Source organism: Pteropus alecto, unplaced genomic scaffold (assembly GCF_000325575.1).
Source record: "Pteropus alecto unplaced genomic scaffold, ASM32557v1 scaffold52, whole genome shotgun sequence".
NCBI lineage: Eukaryota > Metazoa > Chordata > Mammalia > Chiroptera > Pteropodidae > Pteropus > Pteropus alecto.
Window position 1 is genome coordinate 1,953,387 of NW_006433941.1, and position 25,285 is coordinate 1,978,671.

The window sequence follows — 25,285 nt, forward strand, 5'->3', positions numbered from 1 at the left end:
AAAAAAAAAAAAAACACCTCAGGTGTTGAAGCAAACTATTTCCGGCCACGGAGTCAAATGGCTGCTCAGGTATAAATGATGCCAGATTTGGTTCAGACTCATGGAAATTTTTTATTCTGTAGGAATTAAAAAAAAAATTTTTTTTTTTTTTGCACTGGAGTTTGAGGGTGGTGAGAATGAGGGGAGAAGGAGAAAATACAGGAAATGTAAAGGATTCTGGAATTTGAAATGTATGGGAAAGACAAGTAAATTTCCTGAATCAAAGCAGAAAGTAGTGGCTGGAAGTTAAATTAAATGGACCACCTGCAGAAAATGGAGACCAGAGGAAAAATATCCCGTTGGCACAAATAGAAACCACACATTTCTAAAAGCTTCCATCGGTGGATCATTAAACCTGCAGTGCCACTAGTTTCAGGTTTGGATATTTTGGCAATCGTGACAGGAAGAATGCCAAGGCACATGCACCCGGGCTGAATGCTCACTTTGCAATTCCTGGCAGACACCTTTACTCCTACGCAAAAGATCTGGTGAGTGTTAAGGAAGAAAAGCACTTGTGTCAAAGCAAAGGAAACCAGTTGCACTTCCATAGCTAAGCTACACACACATGCAGTTTTATTCTCTGAGAGCCAAGGGTAATTTCCACACCAGTGAAAATATCCTTGAGATGAAAGAGAAATGAAGCCTCTCCACTGGCCACATCCATTTATTAACAAAAATTATTTGTGCTTCATAGTTTATTATATGGCTCCTATATTGCATTTACATTTTAAGATGGATATTATCCTTATTTTACAAGGAAGACAGTTGAAGAACTCAGAAAGTTTTAATCATTTTTCAAATAATTAGAATCGAAAATAATAATGTTGCATATTTATTAAACACTTCCTATATACCAGACACTACTCTAAGAACATAATCTACAGGATCTCATTTATTACTCACAAAATCATCCTACATCAGAGTCTTGAATCCCTTACCTTAACTTCCTGGCATCATTTGACTCCTGTCATACCTCTTGGTTGGTTTTCCCTGTGCTTAGAATAAAAGCCAAAGTCCTCAGTACAGTACCCAAGACTTACCATTGTCACTTCCTGACATCAAGCTCTTTCTCTTTTCGGGGCCTTTGTATTTGCTCTTCTCTCTCCCCAAACACACTTGCACACAAACATCACACTAAGCACCTCTATCTACTGAGTAATATCTACTCATCCTTCATGTCTCAGGATAAATATCATTTCTTTAAAGAGATCTTTCCTAACCCTCCTATCTAAATCAGGTTTCTCTGTGCAAGCTCCCCAAATATCCTGCACTTTTCCTTTGCGCACTTATATGTTTGTACTTCTTTATTCATTTGCATTGTTTCATCTCTCCCACTACTAACAAAACAAACAAAACAACACTTAATTTTTAAATTTTTAAATTACAGTTGGCATTCAATGTTATATTAGTTTCAGCTGTACAGCATAGAGGTTAGACATTTATATACAACTTACGAAGTGATCCCCCTGATAAGATGAAGGGATTAAGAAGTACAAATCGGCAGTTACAAAATAGTCACAGGGTGTAAAGTACAGCATAAGGGATATATAGTCAATAATATTGTAATAAAAACATCTTGAAGTATATTCTAAATGTTGTAAAACATATATAGCATGTGCCTTATTGGGACATATATGCATATATTGGCAAGGAATACGTTCCAAGACTCCCAGTGGATGCCTGAAACCATAGATAGTACCGAACCTTGTATATACTGTGTTTTTTCTATATATGCATACCTGTGACGAAGTTTAATTTACAAAGTAGGCACAGTAAGACATTAACAATAATTAATAATAAAATGGAATGTTATAACAATATACTGTAATAAAAGTTATGTGAATGTAATCTCTCTCAAAATATCATATTATACTATATGTACAGTACTGAGATGCTTCACAAAGAGATGATTCACATTCCAGGTGGGACAAAGGATGGCTCAAGATTTCATCACACTACTTGGAATGCCATTTAAAACTTACGAATTGTTTTATTTCTGAAATTTTCCATTTAATATTTTTGGACTTCAGTTAACTGCAGGTAACTGAAACCCTGGAAAGAGAAACCATGGATAAGGTAGTACTACTGTATGTATAGAGATAGTTTCTCAACTTGTAGAATATAAAATTTTACATAGTTTAGTTTTTCTACTTTTAGAATCAACTTATCGACAAAGCAGGGAAGGCATTGTGGAGGCTGTAAGAGGTAAATGTTATTGACCCTGACACGGGAAGAATGAAGATATAGTTAATGGAAGTTAGAAAACGGAAGTGCGGCAAGGAGAAGGTGGTGGTAGTAGTCTAACCTTACTAAGTGCGGTGTCAATATATACTGTCTGAAGTTGATTTATTGAGAAGTAGGGGTTTAAATATATATTTTAAAATTAAGTGTAGCCAATAACAGAACCAAATATAAAAATATTAATGTTAAGTATTGAAGAATGAGGGCAGAATCAATAAAATGACTAAATATTCATCTTTTGTATTACGAAGTCTATAGATATCATCTACACTGGTTAAATAAAAAAAAAAAACAGTGGCATTAGTGTTTTATCTACAATTATGAATGCACCATAAAAAGAACTAAAAACTGAAGGAATAAATAAAATTCGTATTTGAGGAGAAGGTCTTAGAAAGAAGAATGAGATCCTAGGCTTTTAGTAGAGGCTGTTCTGTGCCATATAACAGCTATTGTCTTAGTTTGGTTTACCACAGAAAAAGACCTTGAACCAGGACTTGAAGGCAAGTTGTCTACTGGGTGGTGCAAGGAACACCTGCAAGGGAGTGAGGGAAATGACACAGCAAAGAAAGAGAATCAATCCTTATTGTCAAACCAGCTATCATAGTGGGCAACCAGAGCTAATTCCAAAGGGGAAACCAGAAAATAACATAATCCAACCATATACTTATCTTAACAGAGAAGCAGAGAAGCTGGGGGATATTTATACACATGTCCCCAACAGTCATTGGCTGATAAATACTCCCAGGGTGTTCCTAATTTCCCAGCACTTCTGGTCCACTGTACAGGAGAGGGCAGAGCAGGCTGCTATGGTCGAGAAAAAAAAGCCCTCAGGCACAGAGATGCAAATACTGTCAATCAGCAGTCATAGGGACCAGAAAGGGTCAAAGATACAGGTGGGGCACTAAAGGTGCCTCCTACAGTTGCCATGTTTACATATTACTTTATACAAAAATAGATAAACATGAAGTAGCCAAATGTGGTTTAAAATTTCTTAGGTATCCACATAAGGAAATGAGCATTTATTAGATATCAACTACATACCAGAAACTGTGCTAAACAGATCTATTTACATTGTCTCATTTAATAGTCACTATAATGCTGATGTAGTTATTTCTTTCAGATAAGATGAAGGAAACTCATAGAATCTTTATAACTATTAAAAAGAACTTTAGTTTCCAAAAATGACATTATATATAAATATAAACAAATATTGAATACAAGTGAGGCCAAAGTTGACCCTGAGGTTTCTAATGTAGTAACTCATAAGAATGATGAAAATAGAACAGTGAGAATTACAGTGAGATTTGAAAGATGTTCATTTTACTTTGGAAGATATTGAGTTGGAGATGGTAGAAGGATGGTAGAAGGGTCTTGTCTATAGCACCTGCCTGAAATGATTTACCCCATACCCTTGTTTTGCTGCAGAGCTCATCCCTTTATACCATTTAGATTTATGCTAAAAACTCTCTTCCTCTGAAAGATCATCTCTGACCATGTTGACTAGAAGAATACACCCCAAACCTATATTTCCCCACTGACCTGGGTCCCACTTGATACCTAGCATCTGCCTCTGGTACTAGCACTTGAGAAGAGCACTGACCTTTGGTCAAGGTAAAAAGCCAGTCTGAGGAAGCCAGGGAACAAATTCAGTAACTTTCTTCCTGCTAATATCTTCCCTGTCTCTGATTTCTCACTGGCTACATACACTCTGCAAGAAGATAATGGGCATGGGACTCAATTGATGTAGTCCAAATAGTTCAGCCACTGGGACAGAAATTAGAGTGTATGAGGATAGGAAAAATGTATCTGGAGCAATGTGGTAGGTTGCTTATAAGAATGGTCCTAGTTCTCTACCTGTCAATGTATCCATACTCTTGGCAACTTGATTTTGCAGCTCCTCTCATCTAAAACTTGAGTCTATTTTCTTATTCCTTGAATCTGGACTAATTTGATTTTCTTTGATCACTAGAATATAATGGAAGTGATGTCGTAGCATTTCCAAGCTCACCTCTCAAGAGACCACACACACACTTATTCACGTTCTCTTGGAACACTGCTGGCTACTTTGAGAATTAGCCTTGATAACTTGATGGAAGATGAGAGCCTCTGTGGAGCAGAGATATGCTATACTATTAGAGGTCATCATAGATGAATCAGTTCCCAGCTAACACAGCAACTGGCCACAGTTGTAATAGTGACCCCAGCCAAGACTAAAACTACCCAGCTGAGCCCCACTCAAATTGCTGACCCTCAGAATCATGTGCTGAAAAATATTTATTACTTTAAATCCTGGATTTGGGGGGGTTTGTTATTCAGCATTAAAGTACTAGATTACTAATAGGGAGCACTGAAACAATGCTCAAAGAAGGTTTGTTAAAATGAAAGGTCTTTTTTTATTTCTTTATTTCCACCATAATTTTACAATATTTACTTTCACCTAATAAATATAAACATATTATGTTTCACAATATATGTAACTTTTTTTGTGGGTGTTTGAAAGTTCTCTAACATTTTTAATAGTTGCAATGTGTCCCCCCACTGCAACATGAAGACATTGCTTTGGGGTGTTGGACCACTTATATTCATTACCATTCTTCCTCTACATTTATGTTGAAGTGATTACTGGTGTTGTGCAAATAGGTATATATCTAAAGATGATAAATAGGAAAAGCTAAAGATAAGGAAATAAGCCTTGAGGCATGCTCACAGTTCAGTATATAGAGAGAGCAGAAAAAGGAATAACCAAAGAGAGAGACTGTTTTCAGGTGTTCATCTTTTTATCTGTAACTTTGACTTACCTAGTGCCTGGACTGAAGTGAATCTGCTTGTTGATTTCATTAGTCACTACATTTTCTAGGAGTCTAAATCATCTAGAGTCATAAATCTTATATTTGGACTGAGAGAGATCAAAGTGGAATAATTGAAGGGATGGCATGAAAGCACCTTTGCCTCTCTTATCTATAAGAAGTCTGTGTATGAAAAGAAGCTCAGAATCCATATTTTTCTTTTGATTTTTACTTTAGGTCTGACACTATTGTAGGATTCTCTTCCAGGTCTGGAACAAGAGGTTACATCTGAACCAAGCCAAAATGTCTGCATGAAAAATGAAGCAATTTAGTCAATCACTCACATGCTAGGTCTCCATGCCAAACATCTGGACATTTGGAAGCATCTGAGCAATTAACCATTGTTCACTTTTTATTTAGAAATATTGGCAGATGTACAGTCATGTTTCGCTTAACTATAAGGATACATTCTAAGAAAGGCATCACTAGGAGATTTTATTATTGTGTGAACATCATAATGCACACTTACACAAACGTAGATGGTGTATTCTACTATACACCTAGGCTTTTTAGCCTATTATCCCTAAGCTACAAGCCTGTAAAGCATGTTACTGTATTGAATACTGAAGGTAATTATAATAAATGGCAATTACTTTTGTATATAAACATATCTAAATATAGAAAAGATACAGTAAAAATACAATATAAAAGATAAAAAATGGTACACCTGTATAGAGCACTTACCATAAATGAAACTTGCAGGACAGGAAGTTGCTCATGGTGAGTCAGTGAGTGAGTGGTAAGTAAATGCAAAGGCCTAGGACATTACTGTACACTGCTGTAAACTTTATAAACACTGTACACTTAGGTTACACTAAATTTATAAAACTTTTTCTTTCTTCATTAATAAATTACTTGGCTTACTGTATTTTTTTTACTTTATAAACTTTTAATTTTTTGATTCTTTTGTAATAATACATAGCTTAAAATACAAACATGTACATTTGTACGAAAGTATTTTCTTTATATACTTATTGTATAAGCTTTTTCCTATTTTTAAAATATTATAGTTTTTTTTTTAACTTTTTAAATTTATTGTTAAAAACTAAGACATAAACACACATGCATTAGCCTAGGCCTACACAGGGTCAGGAACATCACTGTCTTTTATCTCCACATCATGTCCCGCTGGAAGGGTAATAACATACATGGAGTTGTCATCTCCTATGATAAAAGTGCCTTTCCAAAATACCTCCTGAAGGACCTGCCTGAGGCTCTTCTTGAGAAGGTGTCACTCTTTTCTGAAATTTGTCCATGGTTGTTTTTTGGTTTGTTTTTTTTCTTTTTTTTAATCATAAATTTGCTTATAAACAAATAATGCACCATGAACACTCCTCTCTATTAATAAAAACCTTTTGGTGTTGGGATCCAAGTTTTAAAACTTTTTAAGGAGCTTGTTGAGGTCTGCAAAACCTTCTGTTAAACCTTTCACTGTGAATTGTCTTGGGCATTCGTTTTCATCTCCTGCAGTTTCCATTCCTCTTGCCTCTTCTTCAGCTATGCATTCCTGTTTCAGTTCCAAGAAGTCCACATTAGTCAGTTCCATATTAGTCAGTTCCACCACTAGGACTCCTCAATGTCATCCACATCCATACCCAAATTAAAGTTGTTTGCCATCTCAACCATAGCCTTGTAGATTTTTACTACCTCCTCATCCTCGACAAATTTTTTGAAGTCACGGATGAACCTCTTAAGAGTCTTTATTCAAATGCCATGCCTACACTGCTTGGTGACATCGCCCTAAGCCCAAGCAATGTTCTTGATGAAATCATAGATATTATAATCTTTCTGGAATTTCAGTAGTGTTTTCCTTAGTTGCAGCAATAGCCTGGGCAAAGTTCCTTTTCAGCTTGTAGGTCTTAAAAGCTGCTATAATTCCTTGATTTGCTGGTTGGATCAAAGAGAAACACTACTTTGATATTGCAATGAAGATCACCAAATAAGAAAAATGTCAAGGAGCAATATCAACAATAAGCAAAATTTTAAAAGGCATGTTATTCTCCAAACTGTACTTCTTCATTTTGGTGGCATAGCAATTCAGGAGGGCGTCAAGGAAGAGGAGCTGGGTCATCCATGAGTTCTTTTTACTCCTCTAGTATACTGGCAGTGTATGCTTATTGATATGCTTGAAGGTCCTGGAGTTCTCACTGTTCCAGCTCACAAAAAGTTTTAATTTGTAGCCTGCAAACTTGTCCCCAAGCAAGACTATCATTCTGTCCTTAAAAGGACATGTGGCATTGACTTGGCCTCCTTATGCATGAAGGTCCTTTCAGGCATCCATCAATATTGAATATTTGCTCTGGCAAGTAATTTTCCTCCACAATCTGCTCATCTAGAATGTCCAAAACTTTTCATTTGCCTTCACATCAGCACTCACAGACTCACTATTCACTTTCACATTATGTAATGAATAACGATTCTTCAGTCATTTAAACCATGCAGAGCTAGAAGTAAATTCAACTTTGTAGTCAGGTCCAGCCTATTATTAACATTGCAAAAAACAAACTGTTTGCTTTGGCCGTGATCATCATGGGGCTGAGAGGCCTATGTATCTGGTCTTCAATCCAGGTCATTAGGGTTTTCTCCATGTTTGATATAGGATCTTCTTGAATTTTTGTTAGTCTCATTGCTTTTAATAAAGCATACCCTTTAACAGCTTTTGTCACTTTATTCTTGTTCTTTGCAATTACAACTGTGGTAGAATGGGAAATGCCTGCCTCTCAAGCAATAACCCCCACTGATTTTCCAGTTTCATAATCTTTAATTCTGTTTCCAGGTCAATCACTGGACATGACCTCTTTCTGGAAAAAAAGTAGTGGATTTTCTATGCTTAGGGTTCATAATGAACAAAACAACAGGAGATGAAATCAAGCACAATAGAAAATGATGTGATCAAGAGTCACAGTAAACATGAGATGTATGAGGCTGCTTTCAGTGTAACAAGGCATCTGTTTTACAGCATTGTTTTTATAAGTAGAAAGAGTACACGGTATAATAATGATGGTATTGGAAATACATAAACCAATAACATAGTTTTTTATTATCATTATCAAGTATTATGTACTGTAATAATTGTATGTGCTATACTTTTATATAACTCACAGCACAGTAGGTTTGTTTAACATGTGAGTAATGCATTGCACCATGATGTCACTAGGTAATAAGAATTTTTCAGCTCCATTATAATCTTGTGGGACTTCCATCATATACATGGTTAGTCATTGATTGAAACATGGTCATGCAGTGCATAGCTGTAGTCCCAAGCAAAGACATATAGAGGCTGTAGATCAATTCACCATTAGTCTTGTGGCACTCAGCTTCATGTCTATAACCACATGAAATCCCTCCTTGAATGTTAGACTTGAAGGGGAACTCCTATGAAATCTAATGTAACTCTTATTTTGTATATAAAGAAACTGTGGTCTATAAAAGGAATGTGTCTTGGCTAAAGGCACACAGCTACTTGATGAATTATCCAGGTTTAGATACTATTCATCTTTACTTCCACTATACTTATTTCCATTTATCTTCTTCCTGCCTTACTTAGAGGCAAGAGAAAAAAATTTCAATTAGTGCATAAATTAAAAATAAATGACGAACCTCCCCCTCAAGTAAATGAGACAGAAACACTACTTGTTCTTACTGACTTGAATAGGTAAGTTTATTCATACAACACTTTATAGCTTATTCTGTGCTTAACAAATGCTTTCATTTTGGATCATCACAACAATATCTATGGCAAACGGAGCAGCTAATTGTGTCCTTAATTACAGATGAAATTAAATGATGGTCTCACAGTCTGCAAATGACAAAGCTGGCACTGGAATTCAGATCTTTTCCCTGCATTTATTCTTTCAAACATTAATTGAGTGTCATGTGCATTCCAGATAGTACACTAGGAACACATTTGGCCCTACGTGTCTTAGTTCCAGTAATAGGTGCATCGTCTCTATATCAGTCAGCTTTGACTAGATCATGCTGTAATTATAAACAACTTCAAATAACTATGGCTTTAAAAAAGAGATTTTATTTTGACTCCTTCTACATATCCTGGCTCTACTCCATGTCATGTCCTTATCACCCTTACTCAAGGATCCAAGCTAACGAAGTAACCAGGAGCAGTGTATCGTGGGCATGGTGTTTACAGTCACTATAACTAGTCCTAGAGACTGGAGTTCTGGGGAAAAGAGAAAGCAAGGATAATAAGAAAGGGCAACCCAGAGATAGAAAGGGGAGCCATTGTCAGAGCACTGCAAAGATGATTTCATTAGTTACAACTGTAGGAACAGAAAAATTAATGGTTTGCATTTCAAACAAGGGAAAAAAGAACCACTGTGTGTGAGTGTGAGCAGGGTTGGGTATAGGAGTCTGAATTCTTTGTTATATCCTCTGGCAAGAATTCAGCTGGCCTCTTACTTCTTCCTGTCAAACCCTGAAATGGACTACAGCCTTTGAACTAAAATGCTGCATACCCAATCCAAGACTCAGACAGCTCTGAAAGTGTTCACCACACAGCAGTCGATTTTAAATCGCTCTTGCTCTTGGCTATTTTAAATCATCTCCCCACCACCACCCTGGAACACATTAGACAACTTTATTGCCACATTCCTTGCCAATCTAATTTTTTAAAATCATGTTCTAGTGCTTTAGATTTCCTTGTGTAACTGAGTTGTTTTTTGTGTTTTTTTTTTCCCCCCGAGTGAGCTGTTACACTGTGGAGTTCAGGGTTTTGGGGATCATTGCCCTCCTTCCTTAAAAGGAGACAGGAGTCATCATTACCAGACTTCCCTGGCATATTTTGCTGTCTTTAGATACTGCTCATAATTATCATGACTGTTATGATAATCTGACATGAGTGATTTTGTGGAATCTAAAATATTAATGCCCAGTGTCAACCCAAATGAGAACAGAGGAACTAGAAGAGAGGGATCTAGTGAGAATATTTTTGTTCACTCTAATATGGCATTTAGACTATTTGAATAAATTTAATTATATCCCCAAATTCAGAGTAAATATTCAATAAAATCTCTCTTTAGTTCATACTTGTATTTCAAAATTTTTTTAATTATAAAACTAGTGGTAAATATGGAAAATATAGAGTATGGAAAGTGGTAAATATAGAAAAATCACACACACACACACTCAAAAACTCTACTATCCAGTGATAAATACTGTGGCTTTTTGGTATAATTACATTAAGTCAGTCCTTTTCTCTCTGGTGTGTGTATGTGCACGTGGGTGTATGCCCTTGTGTGTATGTGTGTGTACGTGTATTTACAAGGTTAAAATTTTATCTATGCCGGTAAGAATTCTTATTCAAAATGACTTTTTATGACTGTCATATATATATGTTATACAAACGTTCTGATCAAGCACAAGAGAAAATAATGAATTTTCTATTATAATACATTTATCTTTAATTCAATTTTTTCCCTTTTATGAGCAACATTGTAATAAATATTTTAGATAAATCTTTTCATTTATTTGTGATTATTTTAAGACAAATCCTAAGTTTTAAGCTAATTAAATGTATACTTTAAGGATTTTTGATACATAAGGCTAACTCATCTATCAGAACAGAATAAGAAATATTTAAGGACTCAGCCCACACTACATATTATCTTCACTTTTTAATTACTTTCATTTGATGAGGTTGATCTTTTTCAGGTTTGGGAGATATTTGTATTTTTTCCTTTTGTAAATTTTTTGTATTTGTTCCTGCTCCTTTTATTACCAAGGCACTCACGTTTTCGTCTTGGTTTTTAAGGACAGCAAAGCAAGTGAATGAACAACAACTTGACTGAGAAGAGAATTCTTGGGGCACATTCTATCTCCCTTAAAATCCCCTCAACTTTTCTTTCTAGGCCTTTGGTGCATAATGTTGTAAATGTTGTAAACGTCCAATTTTGTCTTTTTGGTGAAATGTTAAATCTACTACAGTGGATCTCAACTGCACTGATATTTTGCCCCGCATGGGACACTTTTGGATCTCACAATACAGGGAAGGAGTTGCTTCTGGCATCTAGTGGGTAGAGGCCAGGGATGCTGCTAAACATACTGCAGTGCGTGGCACAGCCTTCCACAAAAAAAAAAAAAAAATTGTCTAGTCCAAAATGTAAATATTGCTGAGGTTGAGAAACTCTGATCTAAAAGATTAGAGAATTCATTCTTAAAAATGAGATAAGTTCAGCAAGATGTGTCTTGGTTTTAATCATGTTTTTCAATAATGTTGCCTGTCATATGTTAAGCCTTATCAAGAATTATTCAGGAGATTTTCTGCTGTCTAATTGCCTTTGTGTCTTTTTGTACTGATTTGTGGTTAGTACCCTCCACATGATCCTATTTTTTTTTATGTTATCTTAGTTTATGTTCTTTACTATTTTCTTATTCATCTCACATAGCACTCTTAGTTCTCTCTTCTACTCTGTAGAGTGCTTCATCTTCTCAACTTTCCTTCCTTGTTTCATAAAGCCCATCAGTTTTAATTGTATTGAAAAATAAAACATTCACTCTTTTATCATTCTTACAGTTCCTGAAATAAGTCTTCTTCAGAAGTATACCATTCATCTATTTTTGCAGCTTACGTTTATTTTGTTGTTGGAGAATTTTGCACTAATCTTACACTGTGTTATCTTTTTGTTCTTTATTGTTTGATTTTCTCATTTTTGAGCAGAAACTACTATAACCAGTCTTGCTATTTATCACAAAAATAATGTAGATAGATTTACTTTGCATTTCTTTCTTATTTACCTGGGCTCCATTTGAATATTCTCTACAGAAGACAGAAAGAGAAGGCTAGTTTAAGTGTTGTTGATTAGTTAGAATTTCTGTAGGTAGAGAAGGTCAGAGAAGCTGAGTAATTTTGTAATTAAACAGTTTTTTTCTTCTATGTTTTATGTAACTATGTCACAAGTCATCATCTCTGCCAAGTTGGGGGAATATTCTTTCCCTTTGAAAAGACGTCCTTATGGCCTCATATGGATCATCTGCTTTGAAATGACATGGGCTTATTGCTTGCAGATTAATAGAAACCCAATTAGCAATATATTATTTCTAAAATGCAGACACATGTTTGTCTTTTGCATTTGAGCTTGTTGGTCAATCTACAAGTAAGTCTACTATAACTAACTGAATTTAGTAAGGCTGCAGTCTATAAAGCCAATATGTGAAAAATTGATTGCATATATTTTAGCAACAAATAAAACAATTAAAACAATTAAAATTACCACTTAGGTTTCATTAAAACCAACAAATACACGGGAATAAATCTTATAAAAGCAGTATGAGATATTGAAAAGCATTTGTGAGGAAAAAAAAAATATGCTAGATTATATAATACTAGACTAGAAGAAAATAATGTTAAGATGTTCATTCTCCTCAAATTGGTAGAATATAAAAATTCCATCAGACTTCTTAAAGGTTATCAAAACTGACTTTAAACTTTATATAAAAATCAAGAGAGTTATGATGGCCTAAATAATTTTTAAAAATAAATGCAAACCTAAATGCCCATCAACAGATGATTGGATTAAAGAAGTTATGGTTCATATACACAATGGAATATTACTCAGTCATTAAAAAAAGAAAATGAAATCCTATTATTTGCAATGGCATGGATGGACCTAGAGGTTATTATGCTGAGTGAAATAAGTCAGACAAAGAAAGATAAATATCATATGATTTCACTTATAAGCAGAATCTAATGGACAAAAAGAGCAAACTAATTGAAAACAGACTCACAAATATAGAAGACAATCTGATAACAGCCAGAGGGAAGGAGAGTCGGGGGAGCTGAGATAAAGCAGTTAAAGGTTAAAGAAGTACAAATTAGTAGTTGAGAGATGGTCATGGGATGGGGAGCATGGCATAGGGAATGCAGTCAGCAATAATGTAATGGCTATGTGTAGAGCCAGAGGGAAGATAGAGTAATCAGGGTGATCATTTCATAAACTGTATAAATGTCTAACCAATGTACTGTATACTTGAAACTAATAATTTCAAAAATTAAATTAAAAAAATAAAAAAAAAATAAATGCAAAGCTGGAGGATGTACATTGCCTGATTTTAAGACTTAACACAAAGCTATAATAATCAAAACAGTATAGTATTGGCATAAGAATAGATGAATAGGATAATAAAACAGATTGTGTCCAGAAATTGACAATAGTCAACTGCTTTTTGGCAAAAATGCCAAGTCAATTCAATGGTGAATAAAAAATAAACATTTTTAACAAATTATGCTGGAGCAAATAAACATAAGTATTGGAAAAAGTGAAAATTAATCCCTTTATTATTCTGTACATGAAAAAAATAATTTTAAGTATTTCATAATTTTAAACATAGCAGTCAGAAATATAAAATTTTTAGAAAAATACACCAGACAATGCCTTAGTGATTTGGGGGTAAGCAAAAATCTCTTGGACAGAACATAAAAAGCACTATTGACAAAAGAATAGAATAATAAATTTAACTTTATCATAATTTAAAATTCTTATTTGTCAAAAGATACCATTAAGAATATAAATAGATAAGACATAGACCAGGTAAATATTTCTTTATTATGTCTGACCAAAAGACTCTTATTCAAAATATATAAATATATTATATAATAAACAATAAAAATTTGAACAATCCATTAAAAATTAGACGATAATTCACAAAGGAAAATATAGGAGTGGTCAACATTACCTGTTATCAGGGAAATGAATTTAAAATTACAGTGATAAGCAGTTCATAACCACTAGAATGACTACAATCACTGATTATAGCAAATATAAGTGAAACATAGAAAAACTAGAATTCTTACACATTGTAAGTGGGAGGGTAAAATTGTTCAAGCTCTTTGTACAACTCTTTGGGAGTTTCACAAAAATTTTTAAAATGATGGTTCTGCTTTTGGTATGACCAACTAAGCTCCCTCCAGGCTGACACTCCTATAAATAGCAAATATAAACCCTGGACAATTATAAACTACACAACTACCTAAAGGCACTGGAGGGGAACACAAGCTCAGATTCTGATGAGGATTCAACACTTGGTAGATGAGAATGGCATTGGGAAAAGTTACTTGGCAGGGCTTTTTAAGGCTGGGAAGAGCTTATAATAGTTATCATCTAAAACTCTATTGATCTCTCTGCCTAAAGAACCAGAGGAAGATATTGGGGCAACCATAGCCACTGGAAAGTGAGGCAGGGATCCTGGAAAGGGGATAGCTAGAGAAGGAGAGCATCAGCTTCTAAATATAAACTCTGCCAAAACTCTGGCATGAGGAAGACTCAAAGCAGCCCAAACAGAACTGACTGGCATTTGAGTTGCTACTCAAGAGACAGAGTTTGCAGTTAATTGCTAATAAAACAAGCAAAAAATTAAATCAACATTCTTAGAGAGAATATTATAGAATCCAGAGTCATACATTCACAATGTCAGGAATATGATCTAAAATTACTCATTACACACAAAGTCATAAAATGTGACCCATGCTCAATATAAAAGAAAATCTCTGAGACCATGTTATTAGAATTAGGAAACAAGAATTTTAAACAGATATTATACCTATACTCAATATCATAAAGGAAAATTTGTCACAATGCATCAAAAGATAGGAAATCGCAGCAGAAAAAAAAAATCATAAAGAACTAAATTGGGAAAATTAAGCATAATTCTATTCAATTAACCAGCAACTTCACTCTTAGGTATTTAGCTATGATAAGTGAAAATATATGTACTTGACAAAAATTTTCATAGGAGCTTAATTGATAATAACTCCAAAGTAGAAAAATTCTGAATGTCCATCATAGGACAGTGGATAAACAAATTGTATATTTATAAAATGAACCACTGCTCATCAAGAAAAAGTAATTAACTACTAATACTTGTAACAACATGGCTAAAACTCAAAGATATTATTTTGAGCCAAAGTAGCCAGATGCAAAATGATCAAATATCTATGACATCTAATAGGGGAAGTTAATCTGTAGTGATAGATTGAGAAAATTTTCTCAAATTATTAAAATATTAAAATGTTTTTTATATTGATTTAAAAATTCATCAATATAAGGTCAATACTTTCACTGTATGCTAATTGTAACTAAGGAGATTCCTGAGTAAGGTGAGACATGGCAGTTTGTTTTTAGTTTTTTTGTTTTGTTTTGTTTTAATATATTACTATATCACTATAGACCTACCCAACTTTTAGCTTTCATTCTTTCAAGGTAGAGTAGTAGAGTTCCAGTCAAGATAGCAGGGTAGGTAAACACTTTGTTTGCCTCTTCCTATGACTACATTAAAATTATAATTAAATTATAGAACAATCAACACAGAGAACCCCCTTGAAGACTAGCTGAACATAACTCCTAAAACTAAGGATATAAAAAATAGACCACATTGAGACTGATAGGAGAGGCAGAAACATGATATTAGCTAGCTCAGCACCCATGTGTGGCAGATGAGCATTGAGAAGGATATCTTAGTTACAGAGGTACCTCCAGAGGGGTGAGGGGCCCCAATCCCATACTGGGGCTCCCCAGCCCAGGGTTCCAGTGCCAGGAAGAGAAATCTCCACAAAATCTGGTTATAAAACTTGGTGAGGATTCCAACCATCTGAGTGAGATGGAAGGCTGCTGTAAACCCAGATGTCCCCTTAAAGAGCTGGTATACAGACTCTCCCTTGCAGGCATTTACCCTGGGTTTTGGCAAAGGGATGGCAGCTTGGGAAGTGCTAGAGGCATACAGAGAAAGACTGAGTTGTGTGCCATCGAGGTAAGGACTGGAGGGACAGCTGCCATTATCCTTGTGTTGAGCCCTTCCCTTGTGCAGCCTACAGGTATGTGCCATCTTGCCTATGTCGAGCTCTCCCCATAATGGCCAAATCTGAATCAACACTGACCTGGTGAGATCTGTTCACTCCACCTGAGACCACAGCCACCTAACTCACATATTCCTGTCTGTGTAGCGAGCCCTACCAACACCTCTCAGCAGAAGACTCTTTCGGCAGTGATCAGCAGGCCTTGCTTGAGCACCTCCAGGGACAGGTTGGATGTCAGGGGACCAATCAGGGCTCTACCTACAGTGTTTCTTGAACAAATCTCAGGGGTCTGTGGGCCCTAGATGGGTGAGGAATGGCTGTGATTTGAGACTTTTATGAATGGACATAGGCTCAGCACTGACACAAAATCTGGGTCTGCACTAGCCTGAGAAGTGATTCCCACCCCACACTGGTGACTTTCTAGAACCTAGCCTCACACAACTCTTACATCACTTGGGGTTCCTTCAGCTGCTGAGCTTTGCAGGCAGAAAGCCTAAAACCCTGGTGTGCCCTGGCCCCTTTGCTGAGGTGCCCCAGGCCAGGTGCTGGTGACAGCTGGCCTCAGTTAACTGAAGGAAAGTTATAGCAATATAGGCCTTCCATAAGATACAAGAAAAATCCCAAATAAACGATCTAACCTTACCCTTAAATGAACTAGAAAAAGAACAGTAAACAAAGCCCAAAATGAATAGGAAATAATAAAGATCAGAGAAAGAATAAACAACATAGAGTCTAAAAAATATATACAAAAGATCCATGAAACCATAACCTGGTTCTTTGACAAGATAAACAAAATTGATAAACATTTAACCAGAGTCACCAGGAAAAAAGAGAGAGAGGACTTGAATAAATAAAATCAGAAAGAAAAAGAAGTGACAACTGACTTCACAGAAATACAAACAATCACAAGAAAATACTACATGTATTTGTATGCCAACAAATTGGAAAACTTGGAAGAAATGGATAAATTCCTAGAAACATACAATCTTCCAAAACTGAGTCAAGAAGAAACAGAAAATCTGAACCTACTGATTGCTACTAACCAAATCAAATCAGTAATCAAAAAACTCCCAACAAACAAAAGTCCTGGACCAGATGGCTTCACAGGTGAATTTTACCAAACATTCAAAGAAGAATTAACACCTATTTTTCTCAAACTATTCTAAAAACTTCAAGAGGAAAGAAGGCTCCCAAGCTTATTTTACAAGGCCAAAATTACTCTGATTTGCAAACAAGTCAAAGATATTAATAATATATATTCCTGATAAACATAAATTAAAGATCCTCAACAAAATATTTAGCAAACTGAATTCAGCAATACATTAAAAAGATCATATACCATGGTCAAGTGCACTTTATTCCTGGGATGCAAAGTTGATTCAATGTCCATAAATCAATTAACATAATATATGACTCAATTAAAATGAAGAATTCAAATCATATGATCATATCAATAGATGCAGAAAAAGCATTTGACAAAATCCATTATTCATTTATGAATAAAAAATCTCTCAGCAAAGTGGGAATAGAGGGAACATACCTCAACCTAATGAAGACCATACATAAAAAATCCACAGCTAACATCATACTCAGTTGGGAAAAGCTAAAAGTGTTTTCCTTAAGATCAGGAACAAGACAAGAATATCCACTTTCAACACTTAATTCAACATAGTATTAAAATCCCTAGCCGCTGCAATCAGACAAAAATAAATAAATAAAAATCATCCAAATTTGAAAGGAAAAATAAAACTCATTATTTGCAGATGACATAATACTATATAGACAGAATCCCCCCCACTCCCCAAAAAACTGTTAGAACTGATAAATGAATTCAGTAAAGAAGCAGGTTATAAAATTAATATTCAGAAATTGGTTGCATTTTTACACACCAGTGATGAACTATCAGGAAGAGAAATTAAGAAAACAATCCCATTTACAACTGCATCAAAAAAAAAAAAAATACGTAGGAATAAATTTAACCAAGGTGGTAAAAGACCCATACTTAAAAAATTAGAAGTCATTGAAGAAAAAAATTAAAGATACACATAAATGGAAATATATACCATGCTCATGGATAGAAAGAATTAACATTGTTAAAATGTCCATCCTACTCAAAGCAATCTACAGTTTCAATGTAATTTCTATCAAAATACCAATGGCATTTCTCACAGAACTAGGATAAATAATTCTAAAATTTATACAGAACCATAAAAGATCCCAAATAGCCACATCAATCTTGAGAAAGAACAATGTTGGAGGTATCATGTTATCTGGTATGAAACTATACTACAAGGCTATAGTCATCATAACAGCATAGTACTGACACAGAAACAGACATATAGAAGAAACACAATAGAGAGCCCAGAAATAAGTCCATGCCTATATGGTCATCTAATCTATGAAGGAAGGCAAGAATGTACATGGGATAAAGACAGTCTATTCAATGGATGATGTTGACAAAACTGGACAGATATATGCAAAAAAAAAAAAATCAAACTGGATCACCTTATATTATATACAAGAATATATGCAAAAAGGATTAAAGACTTCAATGTAAGACCTGAAACAATAAAACTCCTACAAAAAAATAGGCAGCAAACTCTGACATTGCTTTTTGTAATATTTTTTCTGAGATATATTTTTGGGCAAGGGAAACAAAAGAAAAAATTTAAAAAATGGGACTACATCAAACTAAAAGGTGTTTGCACAGCAAAAGAAATCATCAGCAAAACAAAAATATAGACTATTAAATGGAAAACGAAATTTGCCTATGACACAAGTGAAAGGGGCTAATATCCAAAATTTATACAGAACTCATACAATGGAACACACCACACACACACACACACACACACACACACACACACACACACACACACACAATCTACTTAAAAAATGGTCAGGAAGGGAGGAAAAAATGGCATAGATGATAGAGGCTTTGTTCATCCCTCTTGTAACCAAATCAAAGTTGTGATGGAAACATGGAGCAAACAGCAAGCAGAGTTGCCTGGGATCTAGATGAACAAAAGCACTACAACTAGGGAGAGAAATAAGAAATCACCCTGCAATAGTAGAATGTAGAAGTGGGTGAAGACATGAGGCTGTTCGGTCCCAAGTGGCTGAGTGGAACAGAGGTTGGAGCAGCTGAAGCCGGTAGCTGCAGACACCTCTTGCAGGGGCCATGTCCGCAAGTGGACTTTCGTGGTGACGGACTTGCTTGCTCTGAGTACCAGTGAGGTCACCTGCTCAGAGGGCACCAGGGACTACTTACAGAGGATCACAGAATTGTTGGAGTGAGGGCCAGAGGTGAGACTTTCTCCCAGGCAGATGCGTTGGTGGCACCCATTGTTCTGTTCAGCCCTCCCCACCCCCAGTATGTGGACTGCAGTACTATCATAGCTGAGACATCATCTGACTGGATAACAGAGGTTGCTACGCCCAGAGGATTCCTTGAAACTCCCCCCCCCCCAACTCGTGGTCCTACCCAAGCCATATCCAGTTGTATTCTCAATGAGTTAGATGCTCCTTGCTGAGCCAACTCCAAGACTAACACTGGTGGCAGCTGGCCTCAGTTCCTGGCATGGCCTCTTGAGGCAACTATAAGCACAGAATCTGGGGATTGCTTGCTGAATCTTAACAGGTGGCCCCAGAAGGGCACAGGCTGGGTCTAAACTTGATCTGCAGCTTAACCGCCCTCAGGACTGTGCCACTGGACACTTACTGCACAAAGCCATGCTAATATGACCAGGATATAGGAGCTTTGCTTAGTATGTAGAAACAGACAATGAAAAGAAGCTAAAATGGGAAGACAGAGAAGCAGAAAACATATGAGAGTGCAGAACAGAGATTCAGGAATAATGGAGTTAAACAATCTAACAGATGTAGAGTTCAAAACACTGGTTATAAAAATGCTCAATGAACTTAAGGGAATTATAGATGAATTCAGTGAGGACTTTAATGAGGTGATTAAAAAAACATAAAAATGGAAATGAAAATTATAAAAGGGAACCAGTCAGAAATGAAGAATACATTATCTGAGATGAAGAGTATAGTAGAGGAAATCAACAGAGTAGATAAAGAAGAGGATCGAGCCAACGATATAGAGGATGGGGAAATCAAGGACACCCAATCAGAATGGCAAGATAAAAGAAGCCAAGACTATAAAAATAATTTAAGGAGACTATGGGACAAAATTAAATATAATAACATCCCTGTCATAGGGGTACCTGAAAGAAAACAAGACATTGAAGAGATATTTGAAGAAATAATGATGGAAAACTTCCCTATCCTGGTGAAGGAAATAGACATACAACCCAAGGAAGCTCAGAGCACCCCCCAAAAGAGAAACCCAAAGAGGTTTACACCAAGACACATCATAATTAAAATGCTAAAAGTTAAATACAAAGAGAGAATCTTAAAAGCAGCAAGAGGAAAGCAGTTAGTTATCTATAAGAGAGCACCCATAGATTGGCTGCTGATTTCCCAGAAGAAACTATGAAGTAGAGCTTGGCACAAAATAGTTAATGTGATGAAAACCCAGGATCTATAACCAAGAAAATTTTACCCAGTAAAGCTAACATTTTGAGTCGAAGGACAGATAAAGAGCTTCCCAGATAAAAATAAGCTAAAAGAATTCATCAACACCAAGCCAGTATTACAGGAAATGTTGGAAGGACTTCTTTAAGAAGAAAAAACATGTGTCAAAAACATGAATTAAGAATTCTTATCAATAAGTTTATCAACTTGTTGATAAACACAAATAAAGAATTCTTATCAACCTCAGATGAAAAAGAATTAATTGCTCCAACCAAAAGATAGGGTGGCTGAATGGATAGGAAAATAAGACTCCTACATAAGCTGCCTATGAGAGACTAACTTCAGGTTAAAGACACACACAGACTAAAAGGAAGGGGATGGAAAAAAATATTGCCTTGATGGTCTGAGAGGGTATTGCATTGAATAAAGTACGCCAAATAAAGACAAATATCACATGATTTCACGTACATGTGGAATCTAAAAACAAAATAAACAACAACAAAAATGGAAACAAATTCATAAAGAGAATATTTTGAGGGCTGTATATGGGAGGGGTGGTGGAGAGGACGGTTTAAAAGGGCAAAAGGATTAAGTATATATGGATAGTTACAAAATAGACATGGAGATATAAAGCGTAGCATAAGAAAAATAGTTAACAATGTTGTAATAAACATGTAAGGGGGAAGAAGGGTATTTTATTTAGTGGGGTGATCACTTTGTGAGTTATATAGATCTCTAAACACTATACCGTACAACTGAAACTAATACTGTATGCCAACTATAATTGAAAAAAACATGAAATTGTACAATGTAAATATGAGCAACTAATTGTCTATTATATTTTAATACAGATGGAAAAAAAATGGTCAGAGGACCTAAATAGGCATTTCTTCAAAGAAGACATTCAGATGGCCAATAGACATATGAAAATGAAAAGATTCTCAACATCACTAATCATCAGAGAAGTGCAAATTAAAACCACAACAAGATATTACTTCACATCTGAATGGCTATCATTAATAAATCAATGAACAACAAGTAGTGGCAAGGATATGGAGAAAAGGGAACCCTCATGCATTGTTGGTGGGATTGCAAATTGGTACAGCCACTATGAAAAACAGTTTGAAGTTTCCTCAAAATATTAAAAATAGAACAACCTTATGAGTCAGCAATTGCACTTCTGAGTATTTATCTAATAAAAACCAAAACAGTAATTCAAAAAGATATATGCACCCCTATGTTTGCTACAGAGCTGTTTACAATAGTCAAGATATGGAGGCAACCTAAGTGCCCATCAACAGATGATTGGATAAAGAAGTGGTACACAATTACAATGGAATATTACTCAGACATAAAAAATAAAAACTTTACCATTTGCAATGACATAGATGGACCTACAGGGTATTATGCTAAGTGAAATAAGTCAGGCAGAGAAAGACAAATATTATATGATGTCACTTATATAAACAAACAAAACAAAAATAGATTCATAGATACAGAGAACGACTTTGTGATTGTGAGATGGGCCCGGGCTTGAGAGTTGGGTGAAAAAAGTGAAGGTATCAAGAAGTATAACTTGGTAGTTAAAAAATATTCTCGTGGATGTGAAGTATAACATAGGGAATATAGCCAATATTATTATAATAACTATGAATAGTGCCATGTGGGTATAAAACTAATTGGGACGAATCACTTCGTAAATTATATAAATGTCTACTATGCTGTACTCCTGAAACTAATATAAAGTAGTATCGAATGTCAACTGTGATTGAAAACCAAAAATAAATAAATAAATAAATAAATAAATAAATAAATAAATAAATAAATGATATTAAAAAACAAAACAAGGTAAGATAGTAGAAGCAAGTAGAAAGTTTCCTACTTGCTTCCTACAACATTATGTTGTTCTCTTGGGAATTGGGAAAGGAAGATTTGTAGAACATTCTTTTACTTTTCTTAGCTTTGGTTCAAACTTTATTGTATTTGACAGAATTTCGTTACAGCATATGGTTACCACTTTGCCTTGCCCCTCTCTCTTCCCAATTTGCTTTAAAAATTTATTTGGTGAAGATAAAGGAAAATGCACTGGCATCTTCATTAAATTATCTTCTGGCTTTGTATCTCTATACCCTTAAAGCATTTAGGGCAACTGCTTGGAGCACTCAGCCCTAGCTCATTTTTTTTTTTTTTTTTTTTTTGTGTTGACAGTCTCAGATTCTTGCTCTGGTGAGAAATTCCTACCTATTCCTATTCCCACTCTGTCAACTTTATTGGTAAAAGATTTCTTTGGAGACTCCTATGAAAAGACAGTGGACATTTCATTTGATACCTACAGCAGTCTTGAAATGTTTGTTTGGAGAAACATGACAAATATAGTAAATAGCAGAGGTTGAAAGAAAAGCAATAAAGATAATTAAGTGACTCTGAGTATTGATTTATGAAGGACAATTGAAGATATTAATACAAACCACATTTCCTTCCTGAATGCCAAGTGAAAGAGGGGGATTGATGAGGCAATAACTGCTTGTAGAATAAACAACCAAAAGAGAAAGACATTTGTGGGTGGTATCAAGGGTATAATTCCAAATTTTCAGAAGGAATTTGACAAAGAAACATGCAGGCTGAATATCAAAAGAAAGTTCTAGTTACTGGGAGGCTGGGTCATGGCATACCTCTGAAGACATGGATTGGCTGCCACATACCTGAAACTCTGGGATCAAATACAGACCAAGGATGCTTATGACAGAGAGTCCACAGATTCCACACATGCATGAAGTGTTTTCTCAGTCTTTCTCTCACCTTGCTTTTTATTCCAAGTGTCTATAAATAAAGACAACAAATGAATTTAAAAAGTGATAATGGGGCTTTTCTGATGCTAAAAACAATGTCATCCCTTTATTTTCATATCTAAAAAAATCATCATTCTAGGGGATAGAAATTAATTAGTATTCTAGTATAATGAAGACTGAACTAAAAAAGGAGAAATGGAGAGATGTTGGTTAAATGGTACAAACTTCCACTTATAAGATCTACCAGTTCTGGGGATATTGTATAGCATGATGATTCTAGCTCATAATACTGTATTATATACTTAAATGTGGCTAAGTGAGTAAATCTTAAATGTTTTCACCACAAAAAAAGAAATGGTAATCGTGTGACATAGTAGAGGAATTAACTAATTCTATGGTGATAATCATTTTGTGATATATAAATATATCAAAGCAACACATTGTACACATTAAATTTACACAATGTTATATGTCAGTTATATCTCAATAAAGCTGGAGGAAAAATGACAAACTAGTGATTGTCATGTCTATAATATGATCTATTATAGTGAGTATAGATACAGTCCCTATGGCTGCATTCAACAGGATAAAACTTAAAAAAAGAAAACATTTTAATAAAAACCAGAAGACTGCTATTACTTCTGTAGGTAAATCTGACTGCAAGTCAAACAGAGTCATCCAGCCCCTTCTTCACCCCACTAGAAGGGGTACACGTGAACTTCTTTCAGCATCCATGAGAACCATGTAAGGGCAGGCTGATGGGAGACTAACCAGGCATGGAACATGCACCCAAGTTGCCCTCTGACTTTGTTGACTGCATCTCCTGTCTGCCCACTATTTATTCACTAGATTGTGAGCTTCTTCAGGGCAAGGTTTATGTCTTTCATTTCTATATCTCCAGAAGTAAGCAAGGCATGAAGTAAGCAAGGTTAATTGTGTCTCTAAAATAGATCTGATATGTATGTGACCTTCTCTATCTCTGAGGCCACCATTGTGGTCTAGCCACCATCATCTCTTCTCTGGATGGAATGTAAAAAGGCCTGTTGAATGACCCCATTTCTACCACTGATCCCTGCAATATATTCTGGCAAGGTAACCAGTCTCTTCGGCCAATTTAATCTATTTACTGTTCTCTCTGTATCATGCTTTTTCTCCTATATAGACTGTCTTCCTCTGACCCCTCTCTTCTTTAAGGCCCCTTGCATATCCCTCTCCCAGCTATGTAGCTTTTACAGTGTCTCATTAATTTAGTCATTCAGTTAGCCATTTCCATTTATTGGGCATCTACTACATATCAGACATTGTGCTAATTTCTGGGAATATAAATACCAATAAGATGAGGTTCCTGCCTTCTACGAACACACACTAATTCTAGTATATACCAATGGTTCACAAACCTAGGTGATCCACAGACTTATCTGGACAGTTAGAAAAATTACAGATGCCTAATTGTGTGCTTATTTGCTCCCAGATCTATTTCTCACCTTTCCTCTGCTCTGCTCTGCTCAGAGAAGTTTACACTTGCATGCTATTGCTTCCAGGCTCTGTTGTTAGCTAGAAAATAGGAAAATGGGAAATTGGAAGGAAAGAGGAAGGGATAAACCAACATGTCCCTCGTTCATTTCTGACTTAGGTGTTGCCTTCTATAGTGATCATGACAGTGGTATGTCTTCAGTTCCCTCTGGACTAACCCACTCTGGTTGTAGCTTTCATGGGGGTGGAGGGCAGCCAGTCTTTGGTGCCAGTTACACTACTCCATCCCTCTGTTCTCTCAGCTATGAGGTAATAGTGGCTTCCTGCTCTTATTTCTGTCTTGGTGGCCTCACTGTTTCCTATTTGACATCTCAGCTCTTCCAAACTTGCATAACAAACTTTCAATATTAAATTTCCTTTGTTTTAAATATTCAGAGTTGTTTCCATTTTCCCATGTGGACATTGGCTACCATAGTCATTGGTACCAAGAAACCAAACTTAGGATGGAATGCAGGGATCAGGTTGCTCACATCTTTGAGTGTGGTGACCTCCTTGCA